Source organism: Geotrypetes seraphini, chromosome 2 (assembly GCF_902459505.1).
Source record: "Geotrypetes seraphini chromosome 2, aGeoSer1.1, whole genome shotgun sequence".
Taxonomy (NCBI): domain Eukaryota; kingdom Metazoa; phylum Chordata; class Amphibia; order Gymnophiona; family Dermophiidae; genus Geotrypetes; species Geotrypetes seraphini.
This window is the reverse complement of record NC_047085.1, coordinates 5,872,904-5,889,605: the sequence shown is the minus strand read 5'-3', so window position 1 is coordinate 5,889,605 and position 16,702 is coordinate 5,872,904.

The window sequence follows — 16,702 nt, the reverse complement described above, 5'->3', positions numbered from 1 at the left end:
TATTCCTCATATACCCCGCGGTTCCTCCTCCTCCGTATTAATGCTTTTTCTAATTTATTTCTTTTTTATGTTGATTCATTTTTATTAAATAACACAAGAATAACAAAGCTCATAGCAAAGCATTTTTCAGAACATACCATAAATCCAATCCCCACCCTCCAAACCCCCCACCCACCCACCCACCCCCCCACCCCGGCAGCAGCGGTAACATGTCAAAGGAAAGGAAAGGTGCAAATAAATAACTCAAATATTCCAAATTTGGTGTTGAACATAAGTAGTAAAGGTCAAACTAAATGGGTACCAACAGTGATAAAACAGACGTCCAGGTTTGGTCGACATGTCCACAATCTCTCGGCGTTCCAATAACATTTGTTGTAGCATTAATGTTCTCCATTGTGAGATGGTTGGGGGTTGTGGCGATAGCCACTGTAGTAAGATACATTTCTGTCCCAGCAGTACCGTTTTACGGAGGAAGGCTGCACAGCCTGGTTTTGGCGGGTGAAATCGAATCTGCATAGTAAAAAGGAAGCTGGGATGTAGTCTCCAAGAACAATTCCAAAGTCGCGCCACCCAAGTCACCACTTGTATCCAAAAGGAAGATATCATGGGGCATGACCAGAACATGTGTCCAAACGATGCCATAGGACAAACACATTTCCCGCAACTGTGTCCCGCGCTAAGCCCCATAACATGTGTCCTCTTTGGTGTATAGAAGGCTCGTAAGAGGAACTTGTAATTCCGATCCCTCTCCACAGCGGATATAGTAGTGGCTCTACCGACACACAGGCCCTTTCGGATCACGTCGGCTGAAATAGGTAATTGGAGGTCAGCAGTCCACTTCTGAGCCAGGTAGGAAAAGTCCAAGTCACCAGCACGCTCCTGCAGCCACTTATGATAGAAACGAAGCGGTATGGACTCCTGGGCTGTAAGGGAAAGTGCCTCCTGGAAGTTGTTCTGAACATCTTCACATAGCCCCGCCGGAGATAAAGCATGTAGATAATGTTGGAGTTGTCGATATGCCAACCAATCCGTGGACAGTAGCTGAAATTTCTCCTGTAGGTCGCTAAAGGAGAGTGGAGAACCGGTAGGTTGCACTGTCTGGAACACATAAGTAAGGCCTGCACGTGACCAACGTCGAAACACTGTGGAGTCCAAGCCAGGTAAGAAGTCCCCATTGCCAGCTATGGGTAGATATGGTGTATTGTGTGGAGTAGTCTGTAGTATCTTACATAACGATTTCCAGGCTTTACGCATTGCTGGCAAAAGCGGGTGAAGCAGCAATTGAGGTAAGTCCGGCAACCTGGGAGCATGAAGAAGATAGCTAAAATGGAATGGCTGGAAAGGAAAACATTCAATCACAGGCAATAAGAAGTCTGTAGTATTGCAAAACCAATCATGAATGTGACGTAACTGACATGCAAGATTGAATCTAGCTATACATAGCAATCCTAACCCCCCTTGAGCGAGCGGCAGCATAAGCTTGGCTAAAGCAATCCTCGCTCGTTTACCCTGCCACAAAAACTTAGACAAGTGAGACCTATGGAGTGCTATATGTTGTGTAGATAACATAACTGGTAGCATTTGTAGAATATATATCCATTGGGGCAGTATCATCATGTTGTAGAGGGCTATACGGCCGGACAGGGAGAGAGGAAGTTGTCGCCAGCCATGCAAGGTACTAGAGGTTCGACGAAGTAAGGGCAAAACATTGGCAGTGTATAAGCTATTTAAAGTCCTGGGAATAATCACTCCTAAGTACGTCAAGGAAGAGGGGGCCCACTGCAATGGAAAGACTCCCGGCCAAGTCTGTTGTACCTCTAATAGTGTAGGAAGTGCTAAAGATTTCTGCCTATTTAGCTCCAGGCCCGAATAAATATGGAATTCGTCTAATATTTCCAACGCCCTTGGTAGAGAACTATGGGGGTCACCCAGTGCGAGCAAGAGGTCATCCGCAAAGGCTAGCACTCGTAATTGCGACTCACCCTCTGACAGACCTATGAGGACATCATCTCTTAGGAGGGTGCGTAGCAATGGGTCCAAATATAACAGAAAAAGTAAAGGAGACAGTGGACATCCCTGTCTGGTCCCCCTACCTATTTCAAACGGGGAAGATCTCACTCCATTGACCAACACCGAGGCCGTCGGACCAGCATATAAAGCTTGCACGGAGGACATGAAACTAGCAGGGATCCCTATGTAGTGTAGGACCTGGAACAGGTAATGCCAATGAACTTTATCAAAGGCCTTAGCTGCATCAAGTCCAACTAGCAAGCCCGGGCGCTGCTCCTGCTGTGCGCGAGAGTAAGCTAAGAGTATCCGGCGAACATTAATCGTAGATTGTCGGTTCCTAACAAAGCCCACTTGTTCAGGTACAATGATGGAGGGCAAAATATGGGCTAGCCTGTCAGCCAAGATTCGAGCCAGTATTTTAACGTCTACATTCAATAATGAGATTGGCCGATAGGATTCAATTTCGTCGGGTGGTTTAGATGGTTTCGGGATCAATGTAATCAGGGCTACATTACAGTGTCGGGGGAAAGCCCCACTTTCCTGAATAGATACATAATAATCCAACAGGGAAGTGCCTATAGCAGGGGACAAGATCTTATAAAACTCGGGTGAATAGCCATCTGGTCCTGGTGCAGTGCAAGATCTCAATTTTTGTATGGCCTGGGTCACCTCAAGCGCATGCAGTGGACGATCTAACCTGGATATCTGGGCAGCCGTTAGGCGAGGTAGTCCCGCGTCTGCAAGATAGTCACGCACATCAGGACCCGCGTAAGGGCCAGGGGACGCGTAAAAGGCCTCAAAATATTTCTGAAAGCCGGCCGAGATGTCTCCTGGTGAGGTTAAAAAGTTTCCAGGACTCTCCCGTATCGTGGGGATATATCTAGATCCCTTCCAACTTTTTGTTATGGATGCTAGCAGTTTCCCGGCCTTATTACCATATTTGTAAAAATGGAATTTACGGTAAAATAAGAGTTTCTTAGTACGTTCGTGAATTAAGGAATTAAGTGCCACTAACACCGCCCTATATGCCTCATTGTTGGCCTCTGAGGGGTCTCGCAGTAAAGCCTGTTTCAGCGTTACTAACTGTCGTTCAAGGTGTATTATGCGATATGCGATTCGACGGGTTCTAGTCGCAACATAGGCAATAATATCGCCACGCAATACCGCCTTAGCAGTGTCCCAAAATAGAGTTGGTTGATCAACATGTTGGGCGTTATGTGTGTAGTAGGCCTCCCACTTTTCAAGTAGAAATGATTTAAATTGAGCATCAGTATGTAAGTAAGAGGGAAAGCGCCATCCCGACCCGGGACCCGGTTGACCACCCAATGTCACGTCAAGCCAGATCATATTATGATCTGATATTTCCAGTGGGCCTATCGTGGCCTCAGTGACCTTAGCAAACAGTGTCTCGGAAAGTAATATGTAGTCTATTCTGGAAAAGGTGCCATGTGCTCTAGACTGGTGTGTATAGTCCCGTTCTGTCGGATGTAGTAATCTCCAGGGATCCACCAACCTCAAGGCTCGACATAAGTAGGGAATGCCCCTAGCCTGCCCCACCCTGGTCACACTTGTCAACCCGGAACGGTCCATAGCCGGATTATGTACCTGATTCAGGTCACCCACCAAAATTAAGGGGCCACCCGGATCCTGCACACAAATATTCACCAAATTCTGAAAAAATGAATGTTGATAGCTATTGGGACCGTAACCCACCAATAGTCTAAAAGTCCCACCAGGCCCCTCCACTCTCACCAAGATGTACCGGCCCTGAGGGTCACGTCGCAGGACCCGTACTACACCTAAAAAGCCTTTGCGAATCAATATGGCCACCCCGGCTTTCTTCCCAGGTGAGGAAGCAAAGTGTACCTCTCCAACCCAGCCTCTCTTGAGTTTCAGATGTTCACTATCAGTAAGCCTTGTCTCCTGTAAGCAAGCTATATCTGCAGAGTGGTGTTTTAGTTGTGTCAATATTTTAGTGCGTTTTACTGGTGAGGTTATCCCCGATACATTCCAGGAGAGTATGCGCAATTTTCGATCACCCATAAGAATCTATATCTTGCCCAGTAAGATATCTGTGCCATCTATGAACATGTGTCCCAGGGCGCCCAGCCTCGCCCCAAGGACCAACACTCAACCCCCAGTCAGACCATCCATTCAGCTGTACATAATTCTTCAAATCATAAAAAACAAAACTGCAAATAGCAATATACCATACCGCTGCTGCCCCAAAACAATTCCCAACCCCAACTTCCCTATGCACAAACCCAAGAACCCCCATACAGGAGATCTAGAGTCACTGAAGATGACCCTTCCGGGGCAACCCTAACGTGTGAATGTCAGCCCCAACTTTAGAAGCCATGAAGTATTCAGTCCTCAAGATCAATTAAGCCCAGGTGTCCATATCAGCCACAGGCCCGTTCAAACCCGTGGCCAAACCAGATCAGTCAACTCACTCACTCGGGACCACTAGTTGTTTTATGTAGTCATCCGCGGCCTCCGGGGTCTGGAAAGATTTCCAGATTCCATTACATTGAATCTTCAGCTGAGCTGGGTAATTAAATTGAAAATGTTGTTTCAGATCCACTAGGCGGGAACATAAAGGATAGTAAAGTCTTCGCCGTTCTTGCAAGGCTACTGAAAAGTCTTGGCTAATGCGGACCGGATTACCATCAAATTTCAAGTTGTCTTTCATGGTCCTGTATTGGCGAAGCAATTCAACCTTGTGTTGGAAGTTTAGAAGCTTTAAGATCACAACACGTGGGCGCGCTTCCAGGCCGGGTCTGAGGCCTAAACGATGTGCCCGCTCAATGCGCAGGGGCCCCATCGAAGGATGCAGGTCAAATTCCGCCCGAAGCCAGCCCTCCAATTGCTCCGATAGCGAGCGATCCAGCAGTGTCTCGGGAATGCCCATCAGACGCAGGTTAGAGCGACGAGATCTGTTCTCCAGATCATCGAGTTTGTCTGCCTGAGCTCTAACCTGCGCCTGCAGCGCGCCAAGATCTGTGTCCCGTGCCGCAGAGGAGTCTTCCAGGTCCGACACTCTTTTTTCAAGTTCCGTCGTGCGGGCTGCGGTTGTTGCCATTAGTGTTTCGATATTAGCTATTTGGGCAGTAAGCGTCTCCATCTGGGGCCCCAATACCTGCGCTAGCGCCGTTTTAATGTCGCTCAAGGCCGATTCAGTGAGGCCAGAGACCGCCGTCGCGGGGCTCGCCGCCATCTTGGGATCCACAGGTCTTGCACGCTCTCTGTCCTTTCTCGCCGTTTTCGGCTGCATGGATTCCTGTGACCTGGTAAGATAGCGATCCATACAATGGTGGAGAGTGTCAGATACCATTCGCGCGGATCAGGTTGGTAGGGGATCGGCGATTTATAGAAAGTTTAGCAGGGCTGCCCCGGAGTGAACGAGGAGACGTCTTCACTCGTTCATGTCATCACGTGACTCTCCTAATTTATTTCTTTTTATTACTTTTTATATTATAATCTTTTTCTATTTTTCTACAAACATTGTAACTGCTGGAGCTGATTTAATAAATACTTAGCTTTCAGCCTTGTTACCAATCCCCTGAACGCCAACGCGTTTCGAGTTCTTTGTCAAGGCGACATGGGGAAAGCTGAAATCCAAAACACAACGTAATTAGCAAACCGCTAAAAAGTTATTTATTTATTTTATTATTTATTTTATTTATTTAGATTTATATCCCGTTCTCCCAGTAGCTCAGAACGGTCTACAAGTAAACATACACAGTAGAAGTAATTAGGCAAATAAGATGTACAATAGGTTTAGGTGCTTGGACATATAAAATTGTGCAATATTTATCAGGGTACAAACAATTTTTCAGAGTACAGACAATTTATCAGAGTACAGACTAAGAGAGGACTATACTGAAATTTAGGAGAAGTTAAAGGGGAGAGAAGAGAGAGGTGGGGTTTAAGGGGGGGTGTAGACTGAGGGAGATCTTTAGTTGAAGAGGAGGGTCTTTACCATTAGCAGGGCTGTTTTTTTATCACTACTAAAAAAACAGCCCTGCTAATATTTCAATATCATAGCTTACCTACTAAGGTAAATATACTCTGCATACCGCTACTTAGCTTATCAGAAGACAAGCTGCCGCGTCCAAACTCTGGACTTAAAAACCCCCCCACTGGGAATGATGACATCTTTAGGGGAGGAGCCACTCACGTCATACTGACCCAAGATTTAAAGGGACCGCCACACTTAAAGATCCGATTGGGCTAACCAATCGGAGGACTCATTAAGCCCCTTAGGAGACATAGTGTCTAAAATAAACATCCATCGGAGTTCACATCGATTTAACTTCCGAACACTGCTCGGAACTCCGATGGATGTTTATTTTAGACACTATGTCTCCTAAGGGGCTTAATGAGTCCTCCGATTGGTTAGCCCAATCGGATCTTTAAGTGTGGCGGTCCCTTTAAATCTTGGGTCAGTATGACGTGAGTGGCTCCTCCCCTAAAGATGTCATCATTCCCAGTGGGGGGGTTTTTAAGTCCAGAGTTTGGACGCGGCAGCTTGTCTTCTGATAAGCTAAGTAGCGGTATGCAGAGTATATTTACCTTAGTAGGTAAGCTATGATATTGAAATATTAGCAGGGCTGTTTTTTTAGTAGTGATAAAAAAACAGCCCTGCTAATGGTAAAGACCCTCCTCTTCAACTAAAGATCTCCCTCAGTCTACACCCCCCCTTAAACCCCACCTCTCTCTTCTCTCCCCTTTAACTTCTCCTAAATTTCAGTATAGTCCTCTCTTAGTCTGTACTCTGATAAATTGTCTGTACTCTGAAAAATTGTTTGTACCCTGATAAATATTGCACAATTTTATATGTCCAAGCACCTAAACCTATTGTACATCTTATTTGCCTAATTACTTCTACTGTGTATGTTTACTTGTAGACCGTTCTGAGCTACTGGGAGAACGGGATATAAATCTAAATAAATAAAATAAATAATAAAATAAATAAATAACTTTTTAGCGGTTTGCTAATTACGTTGTGTTTTGGATTTCAGCTTTCCCCATGTCGCCTTGACAAAGAACTCGAAACGCGTTGGCGTTCAGTGGATTGGTAACAAGGCTGAAAGCTAAGTATTTATTAAATCAGCTCCAGCAGTTACAATGTTTGTAGAAAAATAGAAAAAGATTATAATATAAAAAGTAATAAAAAGAAATAAATTAGAAAAAGCATTAATACGGAGGAGGAGGAACCGCGGGGTATATGAGGAATATTTTCCCTTCAAACAGTATCAGTTTGTAGGGTTGTCTGATACCCCTTGCGAACCTCTAAATAAACTCATTACTCTGGGTTTATTACTCTGGTGACTCTGTGACATTTTGTTGCAAGATTCTTCTACGAGCAGCAAGAGGAATTGGTGTGTCGATGGCCACTATACATTAAGGACACTATTAAATTGACCATTGTGGAGGCGGCAGCAACAAATGACCAACTGGAATCACTATGGGTTAAAATACCAGGAAGGAATGGAACCGAGATAAAGATGGGACTCTACTACCGTCCACCTGGGCAAACTGAAGCAAATGATACAGTAATGGAAGCCAAATTGAGGCGGGAATGCAAGAACACTAACACCATAGTTATGGGAGACTTCAATTATCCCAGGATAGACTGGAGCCTCGGAATTTCAAAATGCACAAAGGAAAGGAGTTCCTGGAGGCTGTACGAGACTGCTTCATGGAACAACTTGTCAAGGAACCAACGAGAGGATCAGCGATTCTGGATCTAATCCTCAATGGGCTGAAAGGACCTGCAAAGGGAGTGGAAGTAGTGGGACCATTAGGCAACAATGACCACAACATGATCCAATTCAAAGTGGAAGTACGGTTACCAAAGGGAAAGAGAACCATTGCAACAACGTTTAACTTCAAGAAAGGGAACTATGACGCCATGAGACTAATGATGAGAAAAAAAACTCAAAAACAGCTCCAAGAAAGTGCAGACTGTGGAGCCAGCCTGGTCCTTATTCAAAGGCATGGTAAATGAGGCACAAAACCTGAATATATACCCAGATTTAGAAAAGGATGCAAAAAAAAAAATCAAGCAAAAGACCCAGCATGGATAACAAGTAAAGAAAGTGATAGGAGACAAGAAAAGGTCATTTCTGATGTAGAAAAAGGATAAAACTGAAGAAAATTGGAAAGAGCACAGGAAGCAACAAAAAGAGTGTCACCGAGTGGTCAGAATAATAAAGAATACGAAGAGAGACTAGCTAAGGAAGCACAAAATTTTAAACCATTCTTCCGATATGTGAAAGGAAAGCAGCCGGCGAGGGAGGAGGTGGGACCTCTGGATGAGGGCAACAGGAAGGGAGTGGTGAAGGAGGAAAAAGAGGTGGCTGACAGACTAAACACGTTCTTCTCGTCGGTCTTTACAAGAGAGGACACATCCAACGTGCAGGAACCGGAAAAAATCTTCAGGGGAGATCAAGAGGGAAAACTATCATGCATGGAGATAAGCCTCGAAGACGTACTCAAGCAGATAGATAGACTAAAAGCTGACAAATCTCCAGGCCCGGACGGAATCCACCAGAGAACACTGAAAGAGCTCAGAGACAAAACAGCGGAGTTACTGCAGCAGATTTGCAACCTAACCTTGAAAACAGGGGTAATCCCAGAGGACTGGAGGATAGCGAATGTTACACCTATCTTCAAAAAGGAATCGAGAGGCGACCCAGGAAACTACAGACCGGTAAGCTTAACCTCAGTTCCGGGAAAGATGGCCAAATTCTTGATCAAGGAAAGTATCAATGAGCATTTAGATAATAATAATCTGATGAGAACAAGCCAGCATGGTTTCTGTAAAGGAAGATCATGCCAAATGAACCTACTGCATTTCTTTGAGGGGATAAGTGAGAAATTGGACAAGGGTGACCCCATAGACATTGTATATCTCGATTTCCAAAAAGCCTTCGACAAGGTACCCCATGAGCGCCTACTGAGGAAACTGTGGAGCCACGGGGTGGTAGGGGACGTGCACAGATGGATCAGGAATTGACTGGCGGACAGGAAACAGAGGATAGGAGTAAAGGACACTACTCGGACTGGAAAGGGGTCACAAGTGGGGTTCCACAGGGGTCAGTGTTGGGACTGCTGCTGTTCAATATATTCATAAACGACCTGGAAAGAGGGACAAAGTGCGAAGTTATAAAATTTACGGACGGCACAAAACTCTCCAGTAGAGTCAGAACTGTTGAGGAATGCAAAGAATTACAAGGAGACCTGAACAGACTGAGTGAGTGGGCAAAGAGATGGCAGATGAGCTTCAATGTAGAGAAATGTAAGGTCTTGCATGTGGGGAAGGGGAACCCAATTGGAAGCTATACGATGGGAGGGAGGGTACTGGGGGAAGGCAGCCTAGAAAAAGACTTGGGGGTATTGGTGGATAAAACAATGAAGCCGGCGGCACAATGTGCAGCGGCCTCAAAGAAAGCGAACAGAATGTTGGGCATAATCAAAAAGGGTATTACTACCAGAATGAAGGAGGTTATTCTACCACTGTATCGAGCGATGGTTCACCCACATCTGGAGTACTGTGTCCAGTACTGGTCGCCATAACTTAAGAAGGATAAGGCGATATTCGAGAGGGTCCAGAGAAGAGCGACAAGGATGATAAAGGGCATGGAAAACCTTTCTTATGGTGAAAGGTTGGAGAAGCTGGGGCTCTTTACCCTGGAAAAGCGGAGACTTAGAGGGGACATGATAGAGACTTATAAAATCATGAAGGGCATAGAGAAGGTGGAGAAGAACAGATTCTTCAGGCTAACCGGGCCAACAAAAACAAGAGAGCATTCAGAAAAATTGAAAGGAGACAGATTCAAAACGAACGCTAGGAAGTTCTTCTTCACTCAGAGGGTGGTGGACACCTGGAATGCGCTCCCAGAGGAGGTGATAGGGCAGAGTACAATATTGGGCTTCAAAAAGGGATTGGATGACTTCCTGAAGGAGAAGGGGATTGAAGGGTACAGGTACTAAATGAATAGGGAATAAACAATTTAGGTAAAGGACCACTTACAGGTCGTGGACTGCTGGACACGATGGACCCCTGGTCTGACCCGGTAGAGGCAATGCTTATGTTCTTATGTTCTTTGTGAACCGCATAGAACTTTATGGTATTTGCGTTATACAAGTGAGTTTTATGTTATGTTTATGTTATGTTATGAGTGTAAATAGTTTAAAGACTGTTCTTTAATCAACTTTAAATACAGTTCGAGTTTGGTTCACTCATACCTTGGACTGAGTTGTTTATCCAAACGGATGGTGAATGGAACCCCGGAATTGCCCATCCTCTGGCCTACCGGATTTGTCCAGCCCCGGCCTGTGCCCATAGAAACATAGAAATTGACAGCAGAAAAGGGCCATAGCCCATCGAGTCTGCCCATACCAATGACCCACTCCCTGACTTTTACTCCCCTATAGATCCCACTTGAATATCCCATTTTCTCTTAAAATCTGACATGCTGTTGGCCTCAATCACCTGCTGAGGCAGCTCGTTCCAATGATCGACCACCCTTTCGGTGAAGAAGTACTTACTAGTATCACCTTGAAATTTCCCTCCCCTGATTTTCAGCGAGTGTCCTCTGGTTACCGAGGGCCCTGTAAGACTGAAGATATCATCTTTCACCTCTATACGCCCCGTGATATATTTAAAGGTCTCAATCATGTCCCCCCTCTCTCTTTGCTCCTCCAGTGAGTACATCCGCAGTTTTTTTAACCTTTCTAAATACGTGAGATCCCTGAGCCCAAGACCATCCTGGTAGCCATTCGCTGAACCGACTCAATTCTCAACACATCTTTCCGGTAGTGTGGTCTCCAGAATTGAACACAATACTCGAGATGATGTCTCACCATGGATCTGTACAGTGGCATTATGACTTCAGGTTTTCTGCTGACAAAACCCCTACGGATGCAGCCCATCATTTGTTTTGCCTTGGACGAAGCCTTCTCCACATGCTCAAGTGTGATTTGTGAGTCCATGAGGGACTGTAACCACCATTATTGTAGAAGCAAATAAAGACAAATTATGAGGTTTTTGTGAGCCCTGATGTCGGCCACGTGACCCCCCCCCCCTCACAACCTGAAGAGCTGGCTAGTGAGGTGCAAGCAGGGCAGGAAACCAGGGCTACAAATAAATAAATCAACTTAGTGTCAGGTGTGGTGCATGAACCAATACTTAGCAAGGACTGTACAATAGCAGATACCATTAAAAGAAGAAATAAATCAACTTACAGGACTTGTATTTTCCTCTTGTTACAGATACATGTTTGCCCTGCTCCAGAGATGTGATCATGGTGTCTTCAGATGAGGAGACCTGTCAGAAGGTAAAAATTGAGGATATGCTGCTATTGTTATTTGGAATGATCTACCTATTCAAATAAGGACAGAAGTCAATTATTGGAAGTTTTGCAGAATGTTGAAAAACATTTTTCTATGATTGTACAGTTAGTGTGTATCCCTTTTGAGTTGACCACCAACCCATGAGGAATCCTCCCTGTGATGTTTCAAGGCAGAGTATAGGAGTGGTTTGCATTGCTTTCTCCACTATGTTGCAGCTGGCCAATTCCCCAGCGGTCCCCCATCCAGGAACTAGCCAGGCCTGACCCTGCTTACCTTCCAATAGCAAGAGTGGGCCTACTCAGGCTGTAAAGTTAATACTTTTGGTTAAAGAATTGTAAGTATGCTTACTAATAGGGAGATAACTTATATTATTCTGTGATGGATATTTATACTCCCGTCTATGATCACAGCTCTTAGACTATTGTAGTCAAAAATAAAATTAAAATTGAAATTGAAACTTATCGTGAAGTGCTCAGACCTTATACCCTTTGATTCAGTGTTATCACCGAACTGCCTTCACTGTCCCTAGCCCAACCACAAAATTTAAGCAATCTAATGAACGATAAGAAAATATCACTTATCTGAATTGGCTGAGTAGATGGAATTTCGGTAACCTCAATGGTGTTGGAGTGCAGTGCATAAATTAGTGCTGAAATTAACACATGTAGTCATTAATTAACCCATTTTGTCATCCCTGGTCCCCCAACTCAACTTTCGGCTCTTCACCGCCATCCTGCTATCAGTTGATGAAACTCAAGCCTCTTCTCTTCTCCATCTATACTTCTTCCCTTGTTCATCTACGGCCTTCCTGTCTGACATTGTTACCTGGATGTCTCACTGGAAAGATCTTTTTCAACTTTAAAGGCTCAACTAAAAACCTAATGTTTCTCACAGGCCTTATATATAGAGTTTATTTTTGATCAAGATCATTTATTATCCCATAACCTTTGTTTTTGCAATTTTACCCTTGCCTTGTGACTTTAATTCCCTTACCCAATTTTTATTGTAAACCACTTAGATTTTAATTTTGGTTTTATATTGGTAGTATATCAAATAAATTGAACTTGAACTTTAAAATTAAACATGGCCAAGACTGAGCTCCTTATCTTTCCATCTAAACCCACCTCTCCTCTTCTTCCGTTCTCTATTTCTGTGGATGACGCTCTCATCCTCCGTCTCATCAACTTGCAACCTTGGGGTCATCTCTTTCCTTCTCTTCACCTATCCAAAGCTGTTTCTTTCTCTACAATGTCGCTAAAACCCAACCCTTCCTTTCTGAGTTCAATGCTAAGACCCCTCATCACCTCGCGCCTAGACTACTGCAACTTGTTTCTCACAGGACTTTCACTAAACTATCTCTCATAGAAACAGAAAAACATGATGGCAGATAAAGGCCATCAGAATTCTGCTCCATATTCCGCCAGTGTTGTTATGCTCATATTGCCCCTCTCCTCAAGTCACTTCATTGGCTACCTGTCTGTTTCTGCACAGTCAAACTCCTCTTATTCACTTACTGATCCTCAGTATCTCTCCTCTCTTGTCTCTCCTTATACTCCTTGCCAAGAACTCTGTTCATTGGATAAGTGCCTCTTGTCTGTACCCTTCTCCTCTACTGCCAACTCCGACCCTTCTATTTTGCTGCATCGTATACCTGGAACAAACTGCCTGACTTGGTATGACTTTTCTGAAGCTGTTTTTAAGTCCTAACTTGTCTGTCATTCCCTTTTTGTCCTGTTTGTCTGTCACAACTAGATTGAAAGTTCTTTAGACAACTGTATCCTAATATTTATGAAATCAGTTTGGACATCAATGCAACATGGATGACTAAATGCCGGTTTACAGCAATCCGAGCACAACAGAGCTTCTAAAATAAGGGCCACAGACAGATAAGAGAGTAGCAGGACTTAGATAGAAATAAGGGTGACTAATTAAAAAACAAATTGTATATGTGGAGAGGCATTTTTGATAGGACGTTGGACATTTCCCACTAGATTTCCAAAGTCGGGGGGGGGGAGGGGACGGCCATTTTTGAAACAGGCAAAACTACTAGACGTCCAAATTTGTTTTTCAAAACCCATCTACTTGGAGATCAGAACATCCAAACCTTATTTTTTTTTTTTGAGCACAAAAACATCCAAGTTCAAAATGTCCAAATTCAGACCATTTGGATGTGGGAAGGGCCACCATTTATACTATACTGACCACAAGATACACCAGCAAAGCACTGAAGCACCTGAGAGGGAACTGATGTGAACTTCACATAAAGGGTGCCAGGTGTACATCTTACCATAACCCCTTTATTATTTGTGGTGAGCCTTCCAAAACTCCTCTAAAACCCACTATACCCACTTGTCAATCACCCCAATAACTCTTATGGCTGCAGGTGGCACCTATATGGCAGTAAAGTAGGGTTTTGGTGGGCTCACTTTCCACCATAAATGTAGTGGTTAGAGTAGCTTATGGGCCTGTGTTCTCTTCCTCTCTGTGGTTCACTAGCCCATCTACCAGGCTACTTAAAACTCCTGTGTGGTGCTCTACTATGCTCTCCCATACGAGATGATGCTGTTATAGAGACAGGTATGTACTGTTTCATTCAAATGTTTGGGGGGTGGGAGTGGTCATCTGGTCTGTTTGGGTACCTTTTTGGCACTTAGATGCTTCTAAAACAGGTCTAGCCTAGAATGTCCAAGTTCCATTCAGGACATCTTGGGAAATGTTCAATTATCGATGCAAGACATCCAAGTCTAAGAACACTCAAAGCCCACCCATAACACGCCTCTTACATGCTCCTTTAATATTTAGACATCTTGGGAGGATGAACGCCCTGCAAGACGTCTTAAAAACCTAGTTTCGAAAATTGGCACTTGGATGTGTTGCAGAGAAAAACGTCCATGTGCCGATTTATGCAGTTTTTGGGGATGTTTTAAAGTTTTGAAAATGCCCCTACTAATAGTGAGAAAAGATGCAAGAAAATGATGTCAGTTAGAGTGGGCATGGATAATCAAATCTTAACATAGAAACATAGAAAGATGACGGCAGAAAAGGGCTATAGCCCATCAAGTCTGCCCACTCTATTGACCCATCCTCTTAAGTCTATATCTAGTGACTAATTCTTCAGATCGACCCTCGCAGGGATCTCACATAGGCATCCCATTTATTCTTTAAGTCCAGCACGCTGCTGACCTCGATCACCTGCACCGGAAGCTTATTCTAACGGTCAACCACTCTTTCTGTGAAGAAATACTTCCTGATGTCGCCATCTTGCTACAGTATGTGCAGCTGGTATTAGTCCTTATGTCTGTATGACTAGTTAGTTACGTTACTTCTTCTATTAAAGGCCTAGAAATAGAGCCAAGATTTCATTTGCTTCCTGATATAGTAGTTAGAACACTAAGCTAACAACCAAAGAAGCCCAGTTCAAATCCTACGGGTGATCTTTATGATCTTGGGCAAGTTCTTGTCCTCTTTTGTTTTGCATCTATTCTTGGTGTTTGTCCCTTTTTACTTTGACTCCATCAGATATTTCCAGGCAAACCCATCTATGGATGGGATATTCTTCATACACCACTCATCAGATGGGCTCCTTTCTCAAAAACTTCCAACCCAACCTAAATTTTTTGGTGCTCCTTTGTCCTAAGCCCAGAAGTTTTGTGATTTCCATGCTAGTGTTGGTGTTCTAACTCATTCTGCTAATGCTGGCACCTGCTTTGTGGCTTACAGCCTTCCTTTTTCTTCTCTTTTGGTTTCTATGGTGTTTTCATTCCACTGTTGACATCTAGGGTTGCTATTGCTTCTACGATTGATGCCTGCCAACAGGAAAGCCTGGATTTAAAAGGATGGTAATATGAAGAGAGATGATGTGTGATACTACCTGTAACAGCATGGGTTTAAAGCTGGGAATAAATACCATTCATGAAACTCATTTGTATACAGATTTGCAAATAGACACTGCAAAGACACCCTCCTCTGCCTTGAATAGAAAGAAATTGCCTAAATAGACTTCTCCTTGGCAGAAAACGCAGAGAAGCTCAAATGAAGCCGTAAATAGGAAGAAGGTTCAACTGGCTTTTAGCTCCTCTCAGCCAATTCAGGAAGAGAGTTCAGCCACAAAGACAAGAAAAATCAGTTTCCGAACAAGGCAGAAGTGTAAATCATGCAGGTTAACCAACCACAGTGGGAAAATTGCCCTTTTGCCCAACCTGAACACAGACTGTGGAAGTATGGAGAATGGTATAGTTATATGGTGGAGAGAAGACCAAGGCGAGGAAAACCTTTGAATAGGCTCAGTCTGATGGGGTGTGTATCCCATCACCAGAAATCCCAAAATTAAAGAAGAAGGCCTCAGTGATACCCAAAAACAGCAAGGGTTGAAAGCTAGGAACAGATACCATTGATGAAATTTTGTGCACGACGGAAGAGCGGGACTTGGGTGTCATTGTATGTGATGATCTTAAGGTGGCCAAACAGGTTGAAAAGGTGGCAGCGAAAGCTAGAAGGATGCTAGGTTGCATAGGGAGAGGTATGGCCAATAGGAAAAAGGAGGTATTGATGCTCTTGTATAAGACTCTGGTGCGACCTCATTTAGAATATTGTGTACAATTCTGGAGGTCACACCTTCAAAAAGATATAAAAAGGTTGGAGTCGGTCCAGATGAAGGCTACTAAAATGGTATGTGGTCTTTGTGACAAGGCGTATGGGACAGACTTAAAGATCTCAATCTGTATACTTTGGAGGAAAGGCAGGAGAGGGGAGATATGATAGAAAATGTCACTCACCAGCAGTGGACTCAATTCCTCAGATCAAACATTCAATCAAACAGGTGGAGAAAAAGCCTCAAGTAATATGTCACGTTGCAATCATTGATGATTTTTAAGCTAACGCTGTTTTTGTCATCGACAAAAAATTCACACCCAAAAAGAATGTCGGGATTTAGGGAAATATAGAACCCACTACTGTGCACAGTAGAAATTAGTATTTTTATATTTTTTCATTCTTTATATAATTACTTTATCAAAAAAGCCCATATTGTAAGTCCTCCAAAACAACAGTGAAAGATAGAAAAAAGAAAAACACCTTCCCACCTCCCAATTTTCCGCTATAGAAGGATTTGTTCCTCTTTGGGGACTTATAAACAACAAGCAGATTCTCTTAAAAACCGGTACCAGGAACGTGGATAACCGTATGATGTGATCCAAAAAGCGTATCATAATAATAATAATAATAACAACTTTATTTTTGTATACCGCCATACCCAGGGAGTTCTAGGTGGTTCACATCAATTAAACAGAGTTACAAATGGTTTAATATCAATTGATCAAAGTTGCAGCCA